The sequence below is a fragment of the Falco biarmicus genome, chromosome 9, assembly GCF_023638135.1.
Source record: "Falco biarmicus isolate bFalBia1 chromosome 9, bFalBia1.pri, whole genome shotgun sequence".
Taxonomy (NCBI): Eukaryota; Metazoa; Chordata; class Aves; order Falconiformes; family Falconidae; genus Falco; species Falco biarmicus.
Window position 1 is genome coordinate 36,838,032 of NC_079296.1, and position 25,516 is coordinate 36,863,547.

At 47.7% G+C, this 25,516-nt stretch overlaps 1 protein-coding gene across 1 annotated transcript in view; it reads left to right on the forward strand.

Moving 5' to 3' along the window:
- The first annotated feature begins 7,091 nt into the window (after window positions 1-7,091).
- The window catches only part of SLC29A3 (solute carrier family 29 member 3), a 174,525-nt gene continuing 156,100 nt past the window's right edge, over window positions 7,092-25,516 (forward strand). The window contains exon 1 of the mRNA XM_056351315.1: window positions 7,092-7,103. The gene's annotated coding sequence lies outside the window, so the exon portion shown is untranslated. The remainder of the gene's footprint in view (window positions 7,104-25,516) is intronic.

Consider the following 25,516-nt stretch of genomic DNA (forward strand, 5'->3'; position numbering starts at 1 on the left):
CTGAAGTGTGGGAGGGGTAACCAGGTTCTCTTGCAAAGCCGCCCCTCCCTCCTCCTCCCACTCCCTGGCTTATTAATTAACCTCTGTTAATTAAGCCACAGCTCTCATTGCTGGGAGGTATTGGTGTGTTCAGGAGCTTAGCAGGATTAAATATTATTAGATGTTCTTGGATAATAGGAATGTCTCTGTGCTTGGAGCTCAAGTTTGGTGGTTGGCCTGTAAACTGGAGCTGGAAAAGTGAAGGAGAAAGTTTTTATTCATGTAGTCATGCCCAAACCAGATAGTCTGGCCCTGTGGAGGAAGAAAAAAAAAAAAAAAAAGCCATTTTCAGTAGCAGAGCTGTCTTTAACCTCACCTGGGAGCCAGAGGCTGGAGCAGCCGCTGCAGAATAGGATTCAACAGGAGCCGGTGACACAGGAGATATTTTAAACCAAACACAGGTGCTTCAGTTGGGTGAGATTAGCTGAAATTAGTGTATTTTGTGTTACCCCTTTCCCGCTTCTGCTCAGCACTGAGCCTTGCGAAGCCACCCTAAGGAGGTCCTACTACCCACTGCCCCAGGAAAGCATCCCGCCGGGGCTGGGGGTGGATGTTTGCATCCTTCTCCTCCTGTGTATGATGATCCTATAGCAATCCTATAGAGAAGCAAAGGCAGCTGTGGAGCGTGCCAGCTTATAAAGTGAGCAAACATAATATTTACATCAGTAAGACTCCCTGTGTTTGACTAGAAGCTAAACAATTTAAGGGAAGATTGATTTGTTACGTTAAAGGGTAAACCGGGTCAGGGTTATAAAAAGAAGCTTTAAATACCATTCACAAAAGCAACATACCAAATCCCCCCGCTGCTCTTTAAGCGCTGGAAATGTCACAAAGAGATAATTCAAGCAACAGAGGAGCTGCCACATGAAAGCAGCTGGGAAGATGTCCACTTTTGAGGGCTTCATCCAGTTCAATACATGCAGCTGGATTGAGAGCTGGAATCTGTGTTGTGTCAAATATTCAGACCGTTTCCAGGTTGTAATTTGATTTTTTTTAATTTTTTTTTTTACTTAAAGGCAGAAAGTTGAAAATTTCTCATAAAATAAGTCAGATTCAGAGAAGCAGCTTGTTTAGATAACAATGCAGCAACCTAAAAATGTTAAAAAGAGCTTATAAAAGTAAACAAAGCGAACGTGAGAGAAATTCAGATTATTCCCTCCCCCCCTCCAGTCAAACTTTTAATTGCTGGGAATTCAAAGCAGCTGCATTTTCTGCTGGAAAAGTGCTCTGTTGCATTTTTATAGCAGTTTCCTTTACTGTAGCAGCCTTGGGAGCAGGACAGAGCCTTGCTCCGTGGGTCAGATAGGCTGTGCGTGAGGCAGGAGATTTCAGGAGGGGGGAGGGAGGAAGCCAAAAAGGCTCTGAACGCCTATTAGGCGCCTAATAATCTTTCACTGCAGAAAAAAACAGGGTTATTTGGCCCTGAGTCATGCAATGAATGGCCTTTAGCACGTTTTGCCCTTTTTCCCATGAGCAGGCTGTGACTTTTTCCTCCCCAAATGAACCGTGACAAGCCCCAGTCCAAACAGTAATAGTAGTAGTAATAACAGTAATTATCCCAGCAGCAATATTAATTATTAAAACCTTAATTATTTTTCTTTTTAATTCGCCACTCTCAAGAGCATCAAGCCACTGGTGTGAACTGCCTGCCCGGGCTGACTGCTCAGGGGTCCTCCCTGTCCCAGGACCTTTTTGGCTGGGAGCACACTGACCCATAGCTCATCTGGGTGCTTGATATTCATAAGCAGGGTGCATCGAGCCCTCTGGGGCAGAATTTGGCCCATTTTGGACTGCTGGAAATCCTTATGCTTGTTCCCTTTTGCTTTCAGGGATGGCCAGTGGCTCTGGCTCTGCCACGTGGGTGCGGGCTCCCACACACCAAAACCCAGCAGCCTTATCAAGAGTGAATTAAATCCTCCTCTGATACTGCTTGGGCTCTAGCTCTGTGCTAAAGTCAGCCGTAGCCCCAGGTGCTCATCTGCGGCAGCTGCCCTTTTCATTCCCAAAGCTCTCTGGGTGCAGGGGAGACAAGGCAAGACACATGTGTAACGGCTGATGAGGATCATCCAACATGAAAGGGCAACTGGGTGAGCAGCCTCCTGGCTTGATATTCTGCTGCTTGGGAGCCATTTCCCTCTATTCCCTCCGCACAGGGAAGGGGAAGGTGGGAGAGCAAAGCAGCCTTTCTGAAAGAAATGTCTTTGGAGGCCTGCTGGTATGTCTCTGCACGTTCAGGTAGCTGTGTCCCAGGCTGCAGCAAGAGGTGATGCTCCTCCATGGTCAGCATGTGGAGGGGTCCCTAGCAAAGGCCAAGGAAATGCAATTGGGAAATTAAGAGTTGGGGGGGAAAAAATGCTTTAGGAGGTCATGACAGATATGCACAACCAGGGAGAAATCCTGACTCTGCTAAAGCTAGCGGTGCTTTTGCTGTTGTCTTGTCAGGGGCTGGGACATGTCCCATGTCCCAATGCTGGGGTGAGAGGAGTGGGCAGAGCCGCTCGCAGCACTGGGATGAAGCTGTACTCCCTGCTCCTCTGGCCGCACAGCCCTGTCCGGTGCTGGGAGAGGCGTGGGCTCTCCTCCGGAGAGAGACGGGCAGCCCCCATCCCCATCTCTACACTGAGCCAGCTGCTTAGCACTGCTGCAATTAATCACTTTGTAAATATCTTCTGGTTTGTTATATAAGCAATAAGCACTTTGTCAGAAATTGCATAACTTATAATCCCATTAAACAATAATTACATTGTAATGGGTTTGTAACTACAGCATTAATTAACTTTTATTGCCCTGTAAATTAAGCATGGTATTGATACGGAGTTGAGAGCAGACAACTGGCTCCGATGGTGGCAGGACAGGGATGGGGAGCCCCAAAAGCTGTTGGAGGGACCATCAAGGCCTGTGGTCAGATGGTTGGCCTTGGCAAGAGAGAGCTTGGCAGGAGAGATGTCCGTGTGCATCCTCTTCCTCCTGGGGAAGTCTCCTTCCCCAGGGAAGGGAAGGGTCCTGGTGGCCAGAGGTCCCTGGGGACCAGCTTTGCAGCATTGTTGTGGAGCCAGCGGCAGCACCAGCAGCTAGTGGAGGAGTGGGAAGCCGGCTGCATGTCAGGAAAGCTTTTGCACACCTACACGTTGATGCTCATCCCTACAGAGCACCAGATTCACCCACAGTTTGCAGGTGCTAGAGATGGGAGCTCTGGCCAAGGTCCTCCAAGGTACTTTGATACCTATCGTCACTTCTGGTGGGAGTATCTGCAGCTCACTATTGGGAAATTGCCTTCCTGGAGGGGGTTTCTTAGCTGACGATGGCACTTCAAAGCGTCTGGTGTTGATGGCAAGGCAGTGCGCTCACGCTGGCTTGCTTGCTGCCAGCCAGTGGTGCTGGGATAGTGCTCCCTCCCCAGTTAGTAGAGAGAGGAGCCCTGGGAGAGGCTGGACCAGCAGCTGCTGGATGGTTGCCCTCCACTAGCAAAGCTGTTCCACTGGCAAGCCTGGAAGAGAGGTGCCTTCATTCCAGCCGCCCAGACAGCTTTTAAGCTGTTGCCAGGCTTGGTACCACTGCGGCAAGCAATAAGTTGCTTCAGCAGGATCTCCTGCCTGTGGCTGTCTGGGCAGGGAGACTATTCTGGGGAAGTGGAGAGTGGGGAGGCATTTTGCTCAAGGCTTGGGAGGCTGCTGCTTTGTGCACACAGCTTCCCCCGCCCTCTTTCTGGAGGGACGTGCTTGCGCATAAACACTTCCAGCCGCTTCTGGCTCCCCTGGGCACAGCCAGCTCTGCATGAGTGCTGCGGGTCAGGGAATTGGAACCAGAGCCGGCAGCACCATGGGTACCCCACTGCCTCTCACCTGCATCCACCCCAATCCTTACACCCCTGCTTTGGCTCTGCTCTAGATAGGGACCACAACTCCTGGGCGAGCTGCTGCTTGCCCAGCGTGAAAGGGCTGTGAGGGGCAGGATTTTGCAGCAGCCTCCTGGTAGGGAAGGGCAACCAAAAATCTATCCGGGCCATCTACTGCAGGCTTTCAGGTGAAGCAGGGAGGCAAATCCTACCTCCATTCCTCACCCCATTTACAGCCAGGGATTTGGTGACTGTATGTGAGTAAGGGTGTGAGGGCTGGGACTAATTTCTTTGCTGGCTGGAGGTGCTTTATATGGGATGAGTGGCTTTTCCTAAGACAATTCAAGCAGGAAGCCAGAAAGTTCTGTCCTTGTGGGACTGGTAGCAAAGATGCCAAATTCTGAACAGAAAGCTGCTTCATTTTGGGGGGTGATTCTGTCCTGTGCCAATGCTCCTTGACACCTTGGGAGGCAGCGAGCCTATGGGTGTTGGGGGAAACATCTACAGGCTATATCTCCAAGTCTTTCTGGGTTTGCCTCTTCTGCTCTGAATACACAGCAAACAGGTCTGATGAAAGATTGGCATTTATTGCCAAGGCTTTAGAAACATGTTCTTTACACTAGGCATGCTTGAAAACGAGAAAATCAGCACAGCCGCTCGGCTTCTCGCATAACCGGTAGAGTGATGCAGATAGGGAAATGTAACAAAAATAATTATCCTTTTGATCTGGCATAATCTCTAAATCTCCTCCCCACCTTCTGAACCTTGTTGAACTACCTCTCTGCTCCTTCCTGGGTTTCTACATCTCCAGCATCCTTCTGCTTTGCCACGTGTCTGCTCTGAACCTTGCAATCACTCAGGACGCACAAGGAGCCATGATTTGGCCGTGCCTTGTCCTAGTTTTTTTATGCTGCTTTTTTGAATTTGGATGAACGTATTTATTTTGAAAAAAAACCAGTTTACATTTGCAAAAGACCCATCTTTTTTTTTTTTTTTTTTTTTTTTTAAAAAAATAATGACTTGCTGGGGCTCGGCTGCCTTCTCGGCAGGGCTGGCAAGCCACGGCTGCTGCTGGTGGGCTTGTGTGATTGGGATCGCAGCGTATAAAACAATTATGGAGACCTGCCACCTTGTGGGAGCTGAGAGGTGTGGCAGGACCACCCCGACCCCCAAGCCCCTCACCCTGACTGCTGGCTGGGTTTAGGGGCATCTCCATGCTGGGTTTTGGGAGACGCACCTCCATGGAGGCGAATTGCGAGCCTGAGGATAGAGATGGGCAGTGCTTCACCTCACCTTGATTTAGACTGGGTCCCGCTGGATGCATTCTGGAGCAGGTTTCAGTACTTAAAAAGGAGCAGAATAGTTTTAGCCACCAAAAGGATACTTAAAAAACATCCCACCTTAAAAAAAAAAAAAAAAAAAAAAAAAAGGAGAGAGAAATAAGTGAAGAGAGACGGTTGGAGGTGAACTGCGGGGATGGGTGATGGGAGTGCCATCCATCATGTTTGCTTTCGCCCGATGGGAATTTCCACACTCCCTCTCCAGCCTGCGTTCAGGCACTGTGACTGGCTCAGTGTGCATTTCCCCAGTGCCCCGTCCCCTCTTCCTGGGTCAATAGTCCATCTTCTCTTGCTTCGCTGAGAACCCACCGCTGCTCCATAGGGCTGTCATTAGCAAGGTGAAGAGCATCTGCGAGAGAAAATACCAGTGTTTGTGGCAGCTTGATTTTTCTCTTAAAGAGCTGCTGATCCTGCAAGACAGGTAGATGTAGTGATGCGTGGAAATCACTCCCCAGTATTGCTCAGGAGCTTCCCTAGTTTTGCTACCCATTTTATTTAATTTTTTTTTTTTTTTGAGGAAGCTGGTTTTCCTCTTACCTGGATGTCTGTCCTTCCATCCCCAGCTATCACGACATCCTGCCTTTCTGCAGTGATGGGTTATGATGTTGCTACAGAGACCTCTAACTTCAGGTGGGCACCTGGTAGCAGGAGCCAACATGCTCCTCGGGCAGAGCAGTCTGGTGTTCCAGCAGCTCCCGTGACTGGGGGGGGGGGGGGGGGGAGGGGGGGAGGGAGACATAAAGGAAAAAATAGAATGATTAACTGGTGCTAAAAATAGCTCTGAGCTGTTAAATGAAATACTCTTCATGGCTGGTTGTGAAACATCTGTGGGTTTTATTTAATGCCCAGGTTTTTCCATCCGTCCAGCTCTGTTAGCAGACATAGCTCATGTATTTTGTTCCCCCCACTTCACCCTGGAGGCCAAAGGCTTTGCTGATGGCAGCTCTCTGTGTGCCAGCAGGCGCTGGGGAAAGGGGAAGGTGCTTATCCCCCAGTGGGGCTGTGCCCACAGGTATGCATCCCTGCCCAGCTCCCAGAGCGGGCAGGGGGTGGCAGCCTGGGGCTGCCCCCCAGAGCAGCACCCCTATGGTGCCGGGAGCATGTAAGCATCCTTAGAGTGCCCAGCACTGCACAGCTCCTCATCGGAGCTGACAGGGCTGAGGAGAGGGAGAAGGGTGAGAGAAGACACGGGGGCAGCAAAGCGAAGGTGCTTCCTGGCAAGAGTCCTTGGGTACCACAAGTGTCCCCAGACAGGCCAGGCATGGGCGAGGGGCGGTCGGCAGCCCCTTACCTCGCTTTCCCCTCACAAAGGGGCACCTGGGGTTGGTGCCAGCCTGGGGCTGTGACTCGGTGGTGTTAGGCGAGTGGGAGCTTGCTGGGAGGAATAGAATGAAGTCCCCTCCTGAGTGGGAGGAGAGGGCAAGAAAGCCAAACAAGCCAAACTTCAAGGAAATTTCCTTTCTTTAAAGGAAATATATCATTGCCCACATTGCTGCAAGGAAGCAGAAGGAAAAAAACCTAGATGGGGGCAGGCAGGACCCAGCTGTGGGCACTGGGTGCAGCCCAGGCTTGGGCATGCTGCGGGCAGGGTGAGTAAGAGGTCCCGTGTGAGTGCTGTCCTTCCAGAAAGACCCAAGAAGCACATTATTACTGATTATTCAAGCTTTCTAAGCTGGCAAGTCAGAACCTGAACCTCATCCCATTGAAAACCTGAGTCCCATAAACCCGCTAGTTAAATGGGAATTCATCGAGCATTAAATCCACCAAAACATTTATTTTTTTTTTTTGACTCAGTGTGAGCAGGATTTGGTTGCTGACACCTCCCAGCTTCCCCTGGGCTGAGAAGGCATTTGCAGCAAATCCAAGCATCCCGGTCCCCCCTGTGCCAGGTAAAACATTTGGGATGCCCTTGGTCACAGGAGACTGAAACATTTTGCTGGGCTGTGGCACAGGTGCTTGTGCTTTTAGAAGGGAGGGGAGGGAGAAGGAAGGAAGGGTAATTAATCACCAAAGATACTTTGCTCATTTATTTTAACAACTGGAGTTTAGCTTAAATTATTTATGCCGAAGCTTCATAATGCACTAGGAAATGCACTGCAACATATGTCATCAAAAGAATGAAGCCTGGGTAATGCGAAACCGCACTCCAGCCCTATTAAACTTGTGTTCAAGTGGGAAGAGGATGACTTTTTTTTTTCAGCAAATTAATAATGTGTGCTGATTAGCACAAAACAGATTAGCAAGGTTCATCTCTATGCGCTTTGTTTCGTCAATAGAAAGTTAATTAACAACCCTCTGCCTTCTGATACACAGTTATAAGACAACACTCCAGCATCACACAGACCTTAATCTTAGATTATGAGTTTGTTTGTTTTCTTTAATTTTAGCTACCATTAAATATGAACTGGCTAGGAGGTGTGTTTCAATAGTAGATGGGGCCCAGTTTGGATTTTCTGTAACTTTCCGTATTTCAAGGCAGTACTGTATGGCATAGAGCATTGGGGCTCTCTCTTCCAGCCTGCAATTGTGACCTAGTTTACCAAAAAAAGCACCAAAAAAGTTATTACAATGGTATGCAGAGTATTTGGGACATGGTACAGATAAGTGGGTGTGATAAGGACAGAAAATACAGTATGGCATGTGAGATGGGGAGTCTCTAAAGCATTTTTAATAAGAGGATAAATCTCAATAAAATGAGAGCATCGCCCTGTTACAGTCCCATGGACCCAAACAGACCTGATTACGGAGACTCAGCTGTAAGGTGCAAATACCTAGTGTGAGGTGCAGTGCCTTATACTTTCTAAACTCAGAGCAAGGAACTGTCCCATGCTGTAGTATCGTTATGCTAGATCAAATTAAAAATAAAATAAGGCCAAATTTCTCTGAAGCTTTGGCACCCCAGAATATGTTCCTCCGCAAAAGACACACTGTTCATTAGACAATCCCACATGTGCTTCAGAAACTTGCACATAAAAAATATCATTGTAGTGTGGCCCTTTGCTCATACCTTTAGCTAAGGCTGCTCTTTCTTACATCCCTGAGTGGTTTATTTTCCCACATTTGCCTCTATTTTCCCATAATTAGTGTGCTCGCTACATTAAAGCTCTGGCAGAACTGCATGCCCTATCTGCATAAAAGCTGGTCATCTCCCCCTCCCTTAGGCGAGTATCTGGACCATCAGGTTTTACATGCGGGCATTAGCCAACCTGCCCGAGATGCCCACATGTGGAGTCCAGGCGCCACCCAAATTCCTCTTCAAGTTATGGCTTGAAAGAAGGGGAGCCAAAGTCCTGCTCCCAACTCGCCCTCCTGGGCTCCAGCCCTCCCTTTCCAGCCCAGTGTACGCCTTGGCATCCCAACCACCACCATGGAAAAACCACAAATAAAAGTGTCTTTTGCCCAAAGACGCTGCCCAAATTAAGGACGAGACGAGAGCTCCCGGCCTTTGATCTTGTGCGCGGCGATAATAACTCATCTGGCTGACAGCAGCCTCCCCCTCTGCTCTCCTGCCCCCACCCCGCTTAATTAAAGGGAACAAAGAAAAAGTTGCTAATTAAAAGGAGCAGGGGAAGGAGGGGGAGAGCATGTGGGAAGGAGGGTTGCGGCAGCAGAGCAGCACAGGGCGGTACCCGCAGCAGTGCTGGGGACAGCAGGGTATGCATGCAGGGTTGGGAAGGAGCTGAAAGCAAATCTTTATTGCTCACGTACTGGGTGCAGGCTGACCCATGCTGTTGGTTTGGGCAGGGGCTGCTGCTAAAGCACCCCAACCCTCCTGCAAGCCAAACCCAGGGGCAAGAGCCGGCAAAACCAGCCATATGCAGCACTGTCCTTTCCCATCTTGGGGCTCGCCTTGCAGCTCCTGCCATGCTGTGATTTAATTGCAAAGCTGCCTTCTCCCCACCCTCCAGCTGCTCTTCTTAGGATGCGGGGAAGGGCAGCCGTTGTTTTGGCCGGGCCCCCCTGCTGGCTCTGGCCCGGGTGCCGGCTTCCCCACTTCGTGGCCTGTGGCAGTTCTGGTGCACTGTGAAGGAGGGTTGGTTGTGAGAGAGGGACTGAAGTGCAGTTACAGAGTAAATTTGCAGGCAAATGATTGGTAGTGCTGTGGTGGGAAACATTTGGATCTGGAAAGGTCTTCTGGTGACTTTCAGAGGGAAAACAAATGTAGCCTGTGGATGCAAAGACCTCTAACAACTGTAGTAATCTCCTGGCTTTATCAGCCATAAATCTGCTTGTTCTTAGTGAATTTGCAGAGTCCCTTCAGTCTCAAGGAAGAGTGACACACTCCAGCCTAACCATGCTCACATGCAGGACAGCCAGACACAGTGTGATTCAGCCCCACAGCACTTGATTCCTGCAAAGCTTCAGGTTATGGGCACTGTGCGTGGAGAGGAGGGATGCTCTTCAGAGGGGCCTATGGCACAGACCTGCCCAGTTGCTCCCCGTGTGGCATGACACCTGCCTCTGCCGACAGCTCCCACCAGAACTCATCCTCGCTCCTAAGTGATCCATAAGGACTTTTAAAGGTTCAATAGAAATAGATTTTATTCGCAGTTTCACTGTGCAGCTTTCGGTTAATAGCTATCCTGCCGTTTCACAGTACAGTGCTTTCCAATCCCCTAACACGCAGCCAGGTGGTAAGAGACCTTGGTTCACGTGCTCTCCTTCTTCAGTAAGTTCCCACTGGGCAGATCGCCCTCCCTGGCACTGCCTGAGGTCTGTCTCCCCCAACTCTGGATTTGCTGGCAGGGTGTGTGTTCTCTGAGGGAGGCAGCAATGCCAGGAGCGCTGTTTCAGACACTGCATCTCTCCCTGGTGCCAGGGGAGGCTGTCTGCCCTGTGTTTCTTTTACGATGGGTGTGCTGATGTGGGACTGAGGCAGGTCAAAGGAGTACCTCACCCAGGAATATGTCTTGAGCCAAGGGCAAGAGAGAATGTTCAGGGAAAGGGTTGAAAAAAGTATGGGTTCAGAGTTGCTCAGGCATAACCTGCCATCATCTTGCAATCCCCAACAGAAGAGGTCCAAATGCATCCTCTCATCCCACGCCTGCTCCCTGTGGTCCCCATGAAGGGCATGTTCCCCTTCCAGCCAATGCTGGAGGGCCCTTTCAAAACCACAAATCAAAGCGGTTTCCATCTTAATCTCCGAGCTGTCCATGTGCCTGGGTTTGTGCATAATTCATGCGTTCAGGCAGATGTACGCTGCCCCTCCGTAGATAATGCCCCACTCTTGCTGAAGTTGTTCCTAACTCTTTTGCCATGTGTCTGAATCCTACTACCTTCCAGGCCAGTGGCAATTTTGGAGGAAGACCCTTGAGCATTTCTGCATCCTCTCTGGGAAATGGTCCCAAATCTTAGAGGTGTAATAATAATAATAATAACAACAACTATTATTATTAATGATGATAATAATAATAATAATTTTTCATTGTTGTCTTCCCTGTGAACCATCCTTCATCTGCTGGCAACCTGATGTGCTGACAGACAATCTGACTTGACATCACTGGGGTCAAAAAATTTTAAATCCCAAAGCTAAACAATAAAAATAAGCAGCCAGGGTTGGCAGAAGAAGGAGAAAAAGGGGTGGCTCAGGGAGCTGAGTGGCTGCCCATCAAGCAGAGGGGGAAAAGAGGGGCTGGGGGAGAAAAAGCAATGTAGGATGGAGACGGGGCAAAAATCTTGTGAAAGTCAGAGAGAAAAGGAGGACACAAAGAGTTGTAGGGGAGCAGGAAGAGTTTGTGAGGGATTTGGGAAAGATTTCAGCTACATAACTCCATCTGCAGTGTGCCAGCAGTGCAGTGGTCCTGCTGTACCTAAGCATTACCCAAATTACCTAGAGTTCCTGGAAAGACACTGCTCACACCTATTGTTTTGAAAAATGCGTCCTGTTCTACCTGTCTACAAATAGAGGATTGACAGGAGTCAAGGGGAACATCAACTTCCATCCAGGAGTGAGGGGCAAAGCAAGGAGGAGAACAGAAGCAAGGGTAGGGGGATAGCCCATGTCTCTGCCTCCTTAGATGTAATTAACCCCAGTGCTAATGAAGTGCAACCAGACAGCTACCTTCACATAATGTAAAGCTCACAAGGAGCAGCACTGGCTAATGAGGACATTAGAGGCTGATCTCTCCCTTGTCATCCTCCTATTGTTTTAATATTAGGCTAATTTCACTTTAATGTAGATTAATTGGTACCTTTCTGCCTAAAATTTCCTTGGACAGTCAAAATATTTTTTTTTTTTAATTTTATTTCCTAGCTGAACAAAATATTTCCTGTGGCTTTGGAGGAGAGGTGGAGAAAAGGAGAATATTTCTTCTGAAATCCAGAAACAAGACTCAGTCAGAGGCTGAGCAGAAGGAAAAAACACATTTCGTTATTCAGTGAGCAAATTCATCTCATCCGTTCCCTTGCTGGGCAAGTGCCATTCCCTGTTTGCTTAGTGTGATGGCAAAGCAGAATGAAAGGAGGCTAAATATGGCAAATAATGTGAGGAAAAAGCAGGAGCAAGCATCATCAAGTGTCTAGCCTTGCAGACTAAAGGAGCCAAAAACCTTACTATTTGTATAAATGTCTGCTCATTTTCCTTCTGGGGTGAATTTGGCAATTCCTCTGTTTCCATATGTGAGCACCCATAATACAAGCCTGCCCATACTGTCCCACCATTGTGCTACACGGCTGGAAAAGGAAAGGGTAATTGCAAGGATCCAGACACTGGCTGCATCCAACTAGGGCGAAAGTTGGGAGGCTTGTGATGGCATGGAAAGTGGTGCCAGCTCATCAGGAGCTATGAAAGAAACCTCCAGCTCCTTTTAGAGGGTTGTCAGATCAAGGCTGAGTGGAAAAGCAACATGGGAAACCACCACAGTCTTCTGAAAGCTGTCTAGCAATGGGACAGCAGGCCTTGCACAATGACAGCCCATCCATCACTGCTGAGAGACAGGATGGTGATTCAGAAAGGGAGACAAGATTAAAATAGTTTGCAAATACGCTTCGGGTTTGTGGACCATGCTGCTGGTGGTACCAGCTAGGATCATGTGGAGCACAGGCTAAATAGACTGAGGCAAAACTGATCTGTTTTGTTGGTGTGTCTTAAGTTTTCATAGACGTGTAGGTAGGGGAAGGGAAAAAATAGCGAGCTGGCTGTGACTTTGGCATAGGGTGAACTAAGGGGGAAAAGATGGGGAGTGGTAACGGACAGATGCAAGTGGAATTGGTTGTTTCGCCACACTGCCTTGTTAATCTATCCTTGGACTGAACTCACTGGGATTTTCCTCACTGGGAACCCATGTTGCTGTGGGTGGCCAGATGTGTCTCAATCCAGCCCGGTACTGTGTCTCAGAAAATACATGTCCACTAGCTGCAGCTAGATGATGCTGTGTTCAACCCTGAACTCCCCAAATGTCCACACTGCCCGTGTGTTGCCTCCTCGTCTGGCTGGAGTGACCCAGGTGGCTGGCTAGGCAAGGAAGCCCAACTGTGAGGAGCAGGGACTGGCTTGGTCACAAACCTTATTGCCATAGGCAAGATGGCCATGCCTGACTTCTGCCAATGGGCCAGACGCAAGTTCAGCTGGTAAAGTCCATAATGGCTCAGCTGGGACTTATGGATCAATGATTTTCTGCTGCAAGAAATACTTTCTACCCCCAAGCATGCAATTTCAAGGTAATGTTTCCTTTTAGTAATGGAAAAAACAGGTATCTGCAACCTTGGAAGTTCTTCATGTTTCTCATTACTGGTACCCTAATCAACTCCCCAGAAAAAAAGCAAGATCCTTTTACACCTGACTAATTCTGCTGCTGCTACTCAGTGCTGCTTTCACACCACTTCCCAAGCCTGCCAAGACACCCTTGAACCTGTTTAGAAAAGGTTAGGATGCTAATTAAGAAAAGCTGTTTCCCACCCCCACCCCACCCCCCCAACCTGAGGGAGAAATGTAAAAACGTGCATGAACTGGTGTTGGATCTATTATTGCTTTTTTTTTTTTTTTACTGTGTTATGAAACGTATGTCCCACTTTTCCCCAGGAGAATATGCCGCTCCTGCAGGTCCTGTGTGCCAGTGTGAATATGGGACCAGAGGTTAATTTGTAGCCCTGTGATGCACGAGCTTTCCCTTTGCACAAATATTGATCTAAGGCTGTTCAAATATCCATCCTGACCGTAATAGCAGCAGTGTGATATTGCTGCTGGAGAATATGCAAGGACATCGGAGGGGAAGGGAACGGAGAAGGAAAGGAGAGATGGGTAGGAGGTGCAGGCTGGGCATCCACATTCTTTCCTTCTCCCCTCCCTTCTCAACTTAAATATCTTTTTATTGACATTTCTCTCACTGGGCTGAGCGATCTTTCAAAGAAGCGGGAAGCAGCAGCTTTGTTCCACCCTGGGCATTCATTATATGATATCGTTTCACCGCTTGAGTTGTCTGAGCTGCCTAGGTAGCGTTTAGGAGAAGGTTAAATATAGCTGTTGAGTCCTAGGCAAGTAAATCTCCCTTTGCCAGTTCAAGCCATAACAGAGGAGACCCTCCGCTCTCCTGCCCCTTCCGCAGAAGAAGAGCAATTGGCAGGCAGCACAGGTAGCTCCTTCCCTGAAGGAGCATGACTGGGGCTGGTCCCATCCTTCAGCAGTGCAAAACGAGACAACCTGAGAAGATGCGGTGGTTTTAACCCACTCCAATGAGTTCTGAACACTCTCTGCTTTAGGCAAACCCCCTGTTCCCTCTGCTTGGTGGACTACACCTCGGTCTGCACCAAAGCTCTCCAGAATTCTTTCTCTGTGAATAATAATGAAAAAAACCTTTGTAAATTAGCTGATTAGTCAGCTCCACTAATTAGCTAATTACTCTGCTCTGCTTTCACTTGTGCCTTCCCGTCATTTTCCCAACCTCAGGTTGAAGGAATGAGCACGCACGTGGCTGCGCTGAGATCTTATCCTGCTTTGAAGGCTTTAAACTTGCATGATTCAGCCATGTAAGGCTGACACGCAGCCGACCTTACACAACTTCTCTCTTTAAACTCTTTTGTGTTGAGTGATGTACTTACCTCGTGTGCCAGGGACCAGCGAGTCTCCAGTGCCAGCTTATGCAACTGTCCCCTCCTCCACTCCCGCTGCCAGCATCTATACCTGTTAAACTCCAATCCATCTTCCTGCTTCATGTGACATCTCGCCGTTGCCTACAAATCCTGCGGGTTTTCCCCAAAGCTGGAGAAGAGGGCATGTGTTGTCTCTCAAGCTGTGTCCTGGAACTAGCGAGATGTGAAGGTACCAGGACACGATCACAGTCGTGCCAGGTCAGACCAGGTGTCCCCCAAGTACAAGATCCTGTCTGTGAGGCAGGCAGTAATGTACCTGGAAACCTGTGTAAGTACAGGGTGAACAGCAGTGGTAATGCTCCAGAATACTTCCGCAGCCACCTGTGCTTTGCAGATCAGGGACCTCCTCACCCGTAAGCGGTGTGTTTGTACATAATAGCCTGGGCAGACAAGCTTTCAGCAGAAAAATCCAGGGGTTTTATGAACTCTCGTGAGCCTTTAGCAGCCACAGATCCTCTGTTGAAAAGTCCCATGGCATAGAGACACACTGGCTATAAAAACAGATCATTTTGTTTGTTCTGAATCTGTGAGTTTCCTCTGATGTCCCTAGTCCTTGCTCCAGGAGAGGTGGAAACAGCTTTTCTTGTGATTCTCAGATCTCTGTTCATATGCCCTTCGACGGCTGAGGAGCCCTTACCTAGCTAATGTTCCTCGTTCCTTTGATCATCTGGTTGCCAGCCACTGAAGTTGTTCTCTGAATCTGTGGCAGTTACCCTATAACCTTCAGATGGGGTGAGGAGCACAACTTCATGGAGAACTCAAGGCTGAGCTACTGCTTGCTGCTTTCTTCTTTGCCCTTCCCGCTGTGCAAGTCTATCCCTTGATCCTCCATGGAAATTCATGAGCATGGTAGAAACCTGGGAGGGTCAAAGAGAGGAGGCTGTCTTGGACAGTTAGCCCAAGGAGGGAGACTGCAGGAGGAAAGTGGATAGATTGTGGAAGAGAGAGAGAAGCACAATGGGAGAGAAAGCAGAAAACAAGGGAAGTGCCAGAAAAAACTGATAATGAATCTTCAGGTGGGCATTTTATATGCGGCTTTGGCTGTCCTACATGTTGTGCAGCTGCTGCCCTTTCTGCAAGGCAAGTGTGGGAGGTGAGCAGTCAGTGTGGGTCACACCATGACAGAGACCTTTCCCTTATCAAGAGCTGTACAGAGGAAGAATGAGTCACGCATTTACTATCTTGCAACACAGAAGTTTATAATGTAAGAAAACAAAACTTCAGAGACAAAGTGCTGGTTTTATTCTAGTAGAATATTGGACCCTTTTTGAGGTATTTGGGGTGACTATGAGTGTTATCAGCTGTAGGTGACATACAGAGGTTGGTTAAGCAAGGAACTTCCTCACCACATGCCTAATGTTGGCTGTGAGAGAGCCGCTAAGTTGACTTTACTCTTTTGCCACTGTCACATCGTCCTTGTGAAGGGCTCAGCAAGTGACTGAGAGACGATCCCATCTGTAGTAAGAGGCAGGGACACCACACACACCCCCCTCCACCCCCCCACCCCCCCACCCCGCCTTTCCCATTTACAGATAGAAATGAAGTCTGTGGTACGGACCCTTAAGCTGGTTAGACACTTGAGACTTGGAAGTCCTTAAGCACATTAGCAGCTGGAGGTCCATTATTATTCATTGAATCTCTCCGGGGCCGATTGGAATCCTCCTTTTAATTGTCTGCATTCCCCTCTGTCCTTTTATCACAGAAGAAAGAAAGAGGGCGAGAGGCACAGCAATCGGCAGTCGGGTTATCTCATTACCCATCCTGGCCCTGAAATGGGACATAGACTTGAATCTGCTCTTCCCCTCCAGCAAACGGAGGGAGCGTCACCCATTTTACATATTAATGGAAAAATGACAGTGTTGTGTCCTCTCCCCCCTTAGCACGCTGCTGTTAATAATTCACATTTCATTAACATGTCTGTGTGGCCTTATGGTGTGGTGTTTATCTTCTATTGATGAAGAGATATTGGGAAGGCTTAGAGGAGCAGGAACTGGGGCAGGACGAGCTAAAACAGCTGCTTAGATCAGTCAGGCTGGGCTTGAAGCAAATGAGCTTTCAGAGCAGGGGACTTTTGGGCACTCTTCTGCATATTTACCATGCCACCCAGCACAAAGCAAAGGTGCTGGGGCCGTAGCTCCTCATCAGCTTGCAAAGAAGCAGAAGAAGATCCTCTAGATTGGCCACCAGTGGAAGAAAACCTGATGATATCATCCCATTGAGTAAGCAGGTGGAGTAGGGTAGGAGGACTGTTGTGGACCATCAGACCACAGGCAACCCTCTGCTTGGCTGTAGCAACATGCCGCAGAGGGGAGGGAGCTGGGTAGACGGGGGCACCAAAGCCCACCTGAGCAGCTATCATGGGCAAGTTCTGCTACCCCATGGCACAGCCTTGCTGGAGATCATGAGTGCCCCGCACTTGTAGGTCAAGCACTGAACTAGTCACAGCAGAAGTAATTTTTAAGGGGGTTAAATGAAATACACCCTTGGAGAAGTTGGCCATACAAGCCCTACAGCCAGCTTAAAAATTTTACATCAGGAAACTTGCCTCTTGAGCTTGGATTTCCACACACTGAAACATTAATCAACTTTTGAACCATGTACCGTATGAAATATTAATCTCTTCTTCTTGTGAAAAACAAACCAGAAACCCCAGCTATCTTCAAAGCTGTCTTGTGGCATTCCATGCTCTGATCCTTTAGGAATTGCTGTGTCATTTCCACCTAAGTTTATTCTGTGATTGCTGGAGAGCAAGCGAGCTAAAAATCACTTACTTCTAGAGTGTCTTTACTAGTGTGTCTAGGCTTTAGAGACAAATGTTTCTTAGCTGGGAATTTGCTGGCCAGACCTGGGCTGGTTATATTTCCATTAAGGAGGGAAAAGGGGTTTAATGTCATTTTCAAACCTAATTTCATGGGTAGCCAATTCATGCTGTGATCCAGTGGCAGGTGATTTCTTTATTAAAATGTTTGAAGATAAAGCAGCTTAGATCAGCCATCCTTGAAAGGGGAAAGTCCATCCTGCCAGTTCTTTAAATGCTGGTGGAAAACCCTTCCCCAGTGGGTATTGCTGCCTTTCAGGAAAGGCAAGAGCCATGAGACTTGTAGGGATCATCCTCCCTTTCACAAAGAAGGGTGAATATATCCTCAGCATGGATCCTCCTCTGAAAGTTATTAAACTATGTGTGCTAGAAAAAGAGCATAATAAATAACTGAAAAAAAAAAGAAAAAAAAAAAAAAAGAAAAAAGAATAGAAGTAAAAGAAGGAAAGAAAAAAATAGATAGAAAATGTACCTTCCATTAGCAGACCTTAAGGCACTTTTAGAAACATTGAATGAAAGAAGTCTCTTCATTGCCCTATCTGGGGTAAACAAATCCATCCCGTCCTTCAGCTTGATCTTGCAGTAATGTCATAATCCCACCTTTATTACATCACTGTTGTCATGGAAATAACTGTGATTTCATAAAGTCTCTGTAATGACTTTACCACAAGATCCATTAGGATGGGAAGATGGATTGTGAAGGCTAGAAAAATGCTTTCTTTAAGCAAATGCATACTGGATAATTAGCAAATGCAGCAAAGGGAAAGATGGAAGTTTGATGGGAAAAAATAAATGGATCCATCTTTAACATGGGCTATTTATGAAATGTTTTCTTTGATTTGGTTTCATATGGCACAAAGGCACTATTATAATACTCCCAATCATGTCTAAAAGTCCCATACTTCAGGGCATAGTCAGCACATGTTGAACAAAAAGCTGGTCCCTGCCCTAGCTTCATCCTTTTTAAATCCCTTAGACTTTTAAATAAAGGTTTGGGGCTTTCACTGGTGGCCCAAGAGCCTCCCACTTTACCTAGCCATTTGCCTAGCCTAATGGAGGAGCAGGCTGGGTACATGTTGAGGATGGGGATCCTGGGCGGTCGTCCTAGCCAGGAAGTCTTATACCTGAGCACAAACCCAGCCCATCAGCTCACCTTGGAAACCCTGCCATCATCTCACAAAAAGTCTTTGAATTTGCCTGAACTAGGGAACCCCTCCACAGAAGCATTTGCTGCTGAGGTGTTGGGCATCTAAAGGAGGCAGATGATGAAAATAAACCCTGGGTGAGCAGGAGCTGTTGGGAGTCAAACTATAAAGTAGCCAAGAAACTGCTTTAGCTGGCATCTCGTGACAGGGTGTTGAAAGAAGGCGGCTGTGTTAACTCCTTAAAAGTATTTGGAGGTGCGATGTTAAAAGCAGTTCTTAGCTGAAAGCCAGGCCCGCGGGTGCCACCTGCATTGCATCCTCAAAATGCAAACAAGTGGCTACCGCCTGTTTCCCTGCAAGGAGACACAGGCAGGTGATTAAAGGCTTGATGGAATATCAGAGCTACCTGAATGAGTCTTGCATCTCTCAGCACTCCAGGCATCGAAGTGACCTTGCACTAACAGTTAATGCATGAAGTAATTCTGACACTGTTTTCTTCTCCCTGAGAGCAGTCTGATGCTGATGGTTTATTCCCATGTCTTTCTGCTTCCCTTAGGAGCAGATGTCCTATTGACATATATTTACTTTTTATTTCCAGAGAAAAATATGGTATTTGTGATGATGGGGCACAGATTGCTCACTGAATATCCTGGCCCAGGCTATGCTGAAAAGACTGGAGAGTGCTGGCAGTAGATTTCTGCTCTGACTTGTGCAATCTCTTCCTTCCTACCCCAGTACCTTTGTGCCATGGCTGGCAGCACCACGTGCAGCTGGCTTCCCAGAGATGCTCACAGCTCAGAGAGCAAGGAGGACCAGGGCACTGGAGTTCAGAGAGGAGGTGTGAGAACATGATGTATGAGAAATGTGCAGGCACTGGACAGATATGCCCAGCTGAGGTCTGCTGGCTCAATGCTAAAACACCTTTCTGTGAGCAAGGGCTGCTTGTGCTGCCATTCCCTTCAGAGCTTTAGCATCTCTCCATTTTTTCTATGCCTGGCCCAGGAGGAGATGCAGAACAGCACTCCTGAGCTAAGTGAAGGGGTCACATTCTAGCCAGCAGCATTTCCCCTATTCCCAAATTTGATGTAAATCTCTTCTTGGTCAAGAAAAATCTCTCTGCAATTCTCTAACTATATTTACATATTGAAATCCATGGATGGTTACTGGATTGGGCCATGATGTGACTTGTGGGGATGGCTCGTGAAGCCCCTGGCACTGCTGGCTGGAGAGGGTATGAGGCACTAGTGACACTTGCATTCCCCAAATTCCCCTCTGAAGGGCTCCAAGTAGCAGGGTAGCTGGAGTCCAGTTCAGATACTTAAAGTAGTCTTGAACTGATGACTTGACTTCTCTTCCTGGTGTGTGAAAAATATGTAAGGCTAAGGAAAAAAGACTGTGGTAGGACTCAGTACAGATACATGATGATCAGCGCATGTTATCTCATTAATTGGAGGGTCTTGCCTAACTTTAATTTGCCACCGTCATTACTGACTGCTGTCAAATCCATGATGGAGGCGTAACGTGAATTGGTTTTGAGAGAAATAACTTTTTGTGATTAATTATTGCTGCTGGTCACGTGCAGTCTTAAACAATCTCCTGGGATGTTTGGCTGGAGCAGGAGGAGAAGGTATTAGCCACTTGGTCTGGCTGGGCTCCAGCTCTGACTGGGCTGATGGGCCAGACAAAATTCATACTGCGCCCATCAGCCACCCATCATGGTGTTCCTCACTTCATCCTGGCAGTGACAGAGCAGGGTAATGTGTGGTCTGAAACATCTGTTGCAGTTCATAAAACCAGTGAGCTATGGGGAGGGATTATTCTTTTCTGCCAAACATGTAGTAAAGCAGGTGACCATCGCTGCTAACAGGGGGTGGAAGAACTTGGCACAGCCGAAACGGGAACCACCTTCCCCCTTCCCGTGTAAATACCTGAGACACCTATAAACTGCTCTTGGACACATCCCAAGTTGCCTTAAAATGCTTTGCTGGAAAGCAACAATATCTCAGTGCTGACTCACCATCAGCTCCACCGTCTGCAGACCGGGGATGGTGGCCACATCCTGGCATGCAAATCCCAGCCCTGCTTCCAGTCTTGTTCCTTCTGCAGGCTGCTGAGGTGATTTTGGGGATCACGGCTGTGGGGCTGTGGAGCTTTAGCACAGAGCATCTTGGCTTCTAAATACATTTGCCAGCTACAGTGGTCAAGGGAGCAGATTGGATGGGGTTTTTTCCAGGCTTTGGGTCCGAGTTTGGAAATAAGGTGCCATTGAAGAAAGTAACTTGTGTTTTAATTTCGTCAGTTAAAAAAAAAATGGTTCAGGGTTTAAAAAAAAAATAAAATACATCAACTGAAACCAGAAAGTGAACTATGCATTTTGAGTAAAATGAAGCATTTTTGTTGACCTCCAAACCATTGTTTTTGGGGTGTGATTTTTCAGTTGGACTGGTGAACCAGGAGACCTATTATTCACACTGCTCTGCTAATGAGGTCCTGCGACCTGAAGACTAAGTACTATATTGACACCTCACTCCCTTCTTGTGTCTGATCCAAGCTCTGTGAAAGTCAGTGGAAAAAAATGCTTTTAATAGGAGTCGGACCAAGCCTCTAATGTCATGTTTTGTTTGGACCTGGTTGAAGGACATGGGGATCCTTTAGGATGTGTTATGAATAGAGTCCTATTTTTATAAACAGTGCCACCTTTTTACTTCCCTGAAGTATATTCTTAGGCAGCTCTCAAATAACACAGATTTATTCAGATAGGCTGCTCAGGGCTGCAAGTTCTGCCTATTTATTACCGGGATGTTTTCATCTTTAAACATATGCTGCTGTTGATGAGGTCTGTAAGGAATGCTACTTCTGCAACTGTGGTGATGTCTTATAATAGCCAAGTAGCAGCAGGGCAAGACAGCCTATCTTCTTGGCTGCCCATGCCATTCGGAAGAAGAAATCCTTCCACCGTGAGAGGTGTCCCTGCACCATGAAGTGCTCCTGTCGCTTGTTTACATACTTGCTTATCTTATTGGCAGTAAGAAATAAGCCTTTAAGCAAATCACCAGAGATTTAAAGAGTTACTGCCTGCCAGGGCTGGGGTTGAAAAATGTTTTAAACCAACTTGTGGTCTTGAATTTACCCTGCTCTGCTCGCTTTGGAGCAGCTAATGACTTGTGGATGAATACCGTATCTACCACAGCAGATGAGTTGCAGACATACCGCTATACACAGGGTATCTCCAAAGAGGGATCAGAACATGCCTGTGCCACTGTCCTAGTGCTGTATTTCTGTGAACACTGGTGGTCTTCAATAATGCTCTCTTGACTAAGAACAGATAGGTATTGCTTATTCATGGCTCCATGGATGCAGCTGAGCTGTCGTCTGCTTTCTCCCCATGCTTAAACAGATGTGAGCCATGCAATTTGTCAAAACACCCTTCAAAAGAAGTAAAATATTCCTGGCGTGGGAAGCAATAAGGTGTCCAAGAATCACCATCTGTTTTTCTTAGGTACATAGTCATCTTCATACTCCTCGGTGCCTCCATGAAGGGCACCCTAGGTCACACAGAGTTCAGAAAAGAGTGCAGATGGAGAAGGGAGAATGTGGATAATTTATTTTTTTTCTCCCCCATAGGAAGAAGTTAGGAAAGGTTCAGCTTGGTCTTTTTTCCAACACAAAGTATCTAGCTGCTGCGGTGATTTTTGCTATAAAAGCCTCTGTTCAGGGTAAAGGAAACAACACACACCCCTGCAGCTCCCTGCTTTCTCCCCCTCCTCACCTGAACAGAAGAGATACCTGGCTCAGCATTAACCCTCACCTGCTGAAGACGTACCTCTGCAAATGTACAGTCTTTCAGGATGATGGGGCTAATTTGCCATGATATTGTACCTCTGTTTGCTCTGTTCTTTGGTTTTCCAAGGAGTGTTTCTGCAGTGCTGCAGCCCTACATCTGCTCTGAGCAGATGCAATCAACCCCCTGTCTTGCCCCATACAGTGACTGCAAATGGAAGGAGCAGATCACGAACATTTCAAGTGCAGATCCCAGCTTGTGCAGCAAATACGCCAGGCAGGGGGTCAGCCTCATGGATCTGAACAGCCACTTCTGACCTAAACCTCAGGCCGGGCTGCGAAATCAGCTGAGACTTGTTCTTACAGCACTGCAGGCTTAAAAATCAAAGCTGAGCTCCAGGGGGAGCATAGGCTGCGTTTGGAGAGTCAAGAGGAGCTTGACTAGCTGGTAGGTCTGATTAGCCCGACACACCGCCGAGCCTCCCACCCTGCCATCGCCGGCGGGGAAGAGCATGGGATCCCTCCATGTCTTAACACACCACCCTCCTGCCACTTCAGCAGTGGGTCTAATCACCACCTCGGCACAGGCACAGTGCTCGAGAAGCACCTGCCTTGATTTACGCTGGGAGAAGGGCGAGGGGGAACCGATGGGCTTGATTTTTCTTCCACCCCTTGTCTGCAGAGGAACAACTCGGAGTCTGAAAAGCTCAAGAGCTTTCTCCGTGGCTGGGCTGGGCTGCTCCCCGTTGGAGACATCGCAGCTGTTGGGAGGGCAATCCTTACCTTATATCATTTTCTATTTTCATTTAACCACCATGTTCAGGACTGAGTGGTAACAGGCAGGTTCCCAAATAAGCCAGACTTCAGCAACAGCGTTGCTTTTCCGCTGTAATGGAGAAGAGAAGGAAGTATTTCTAACATAGGTTTTTCCCATGTGTGGCTTGCGTGCCCCCATGGGAGCTGTGGGCTGTTTCTAGAGGTCTGGTGTGGGGGACTGAGCAAAGCCAGCCCATTGCTGACAGGTCTGAATTCACCCCATGGGGCTCACAGCCCCACTGGAAAATCCGTAAAGCTCCACAAATCAAGAGGTTGAAAAATCCCTGGCCTGGAGTGCTGTAAAAAGGCCTGGGGATGCACAGCCAGTGATTTGTGTGAAGGAGGATTTCTCTGAGAAATAAGGCTTCAGACAAACTTGCAGAAGTGGAAGTGCAGCTTAACAGCAGAGCCAGGTTCATTTGTCAAGCCCCTTTCTGCTTCTGTACTTAGGAGAGTAAAATAATAATTGGGAGCAAAGCTGAGGTTAATCTGTGCTGAGAACATGATATTCAGTAGCTTTATTAAAAGAATGGGTATGTGGGGAAGCACAGGGCTTTTGGGGCTCATTTTATTTTTCAGCTTCATCTTTGATGCTCACTGGCATTGGAAAATAACCCTCTTCTTCACTGACCAAAGTGCTGTTTGAGGAAGAAATCTCAGCTGGAGAAGGCAGCGAAGTCGCTCCCTTTCAGATCGGCCTCCTAATTGTGAAAGGTGCTGTTAGACAGCTTTGGAAATAAGCCTCCTAGGTGTGAAAGCCGCTTTCCTTTTGCGAGCTGAAAAGGCCAGTGTGGCATTTGCAAAGCCCTGGCGAGCATCATTGGTGTGAAATTTCCCTCTGTCCCCTTTCTAAATCCAGCTCCCTGCCAAGCTGTCCCTGAGCATCTTGGGTTTCCTTCCCACTGCAAGCCACAAGAAACCGGCTTTTCTCTCTCGTTCGCTCTCATGGCCGGCTGCTTATTCTAGCACGGATCTCCACTGAACCTGACAGTGGCTTTGCACTGGTTTGGTCCATGTGATCAACCTTGCGTGATCCGGGATGCTTTGCTGGGTCACCGTTCACCCAAGAGGGGAATTAAATGCCAGTGTCTTCCAAGTCAGGTTATTTTATTGAAATGGGAGTTGAAGGGAGTGCATCATAAGAGTAAGGAAGGCTGGGGAGAGGGAAGAAATCCCCTTCCCCCGCTCTGGTAGCTAGACCCCATCCCTTGTAAGCCCAGCTTGCTGGGAGGTTGCACCGAGCTGAGGAAGGCCTTCTCAGGCACTAGGTAATGACTCGGGATGTCCCTGGGACCCCTCAAAGGAATTATAGGGCCATAACTCACAGCTGCTGCTATCCAAATCTCCATACATACAAGCATCTGTCAGGAATTTATTACTGATATATTTTTATACTAGCCTTTATAATAAGTAAAGAAAGACTCCGGCTGCCTCTAGTGACCTTTTAATCACCTAGGGATGCATCCAGCTAAAAGACCTACACCTGAGGTGACAAACACCCACCCAGCCGATTGGCTGGAGCTACTCTGCTTGATGTATTTATGTGAGCTGCATGGCTTGTTCTACAGCACCTCATCTCTCATAGAAAATAAAAACAGCTCTTCATCCTTTATGACTGTAAAGAAAGCCTTTCTGGAGCATAACTGGTGCAGCAATGTCTTTCCTGAGCCAGCTCAGGAAGCAAGCAGTTGTGGTTTGTTTAAAGCATCTCAGGTAGGTACTTGGGTACCGTGTTTGCCAGTTGGTGTGAGGGCAGAGCATGAAGGAAGGCAGGCTGCCTGCAATAATGGTGTTGTGGGGTGTTTTCCCTTCTGCACAACTAGGGAGAATCCTTTTGGTGTGCCGGTTAACCATGCTACAGAAGGAACAGGGAGGGGTCGTTCCATTTGGGAAGATCTATTCTATTTTAGCAGTGTTGTTTTCCAATGTGCTTAATGGCAAGGGTTAAATTTCTTTGCAGGCTTTCAGAGGAGACCCTTCAGGCCCCCAGAGTTGAAGCAGACCAAGTTATGATACTCTTAACAGATACCTAGGCTGCAAGGGCTCGGATCTGTCTCCCTGGAAAATGCCCAGGATCAGTCAAAATGACAGCTGCAGCAGTTTGCTTTGGATAAGTAGCTCAAGAACCTCAAACCTTTGTCCTCATTCTTACAGCTCTCCTTACCAGGTTGCCTGGAAGTGTAAAGAACAGAAGTAGAAAGGAGATAAGCAAGAGCATGGTGCTCTAGAAGCCAAGTATCTCAGCTTCTTCCAATTGTTGAGACTCTGTATGAACATGCAGAGAGATAAGGGCATAGGAGGTCCTGAGATGGTCTCATGCTTTTTGGAGGAAAAAATAAAAAAAAATTCCACATTCACTGGAAAAATAAGCTTTCAGGGGTTTTGGTGCTCTCTTTCCAAATTCTCACTTGCTGAAGAGAAACAAAGGCTTTGTGTTAGTGGGAGAGTTGAGCTTATCTTCTAGAAAAGATAGGGTGGTAGAAAAGGATAAATGGGCTGGAAATGGAACAAAAGGAGCAAGCTGCTGGGCAGTGGTGACCCCTGAGCACTCCTAGCATGGCTATATAGCTAGTCCATCAATACTTTGAAACTTATGGTTGCACACCCGAGGTGCAAAGCAGTGTGTAATAAAACTGTTTGGTTTGGTCCATAACAG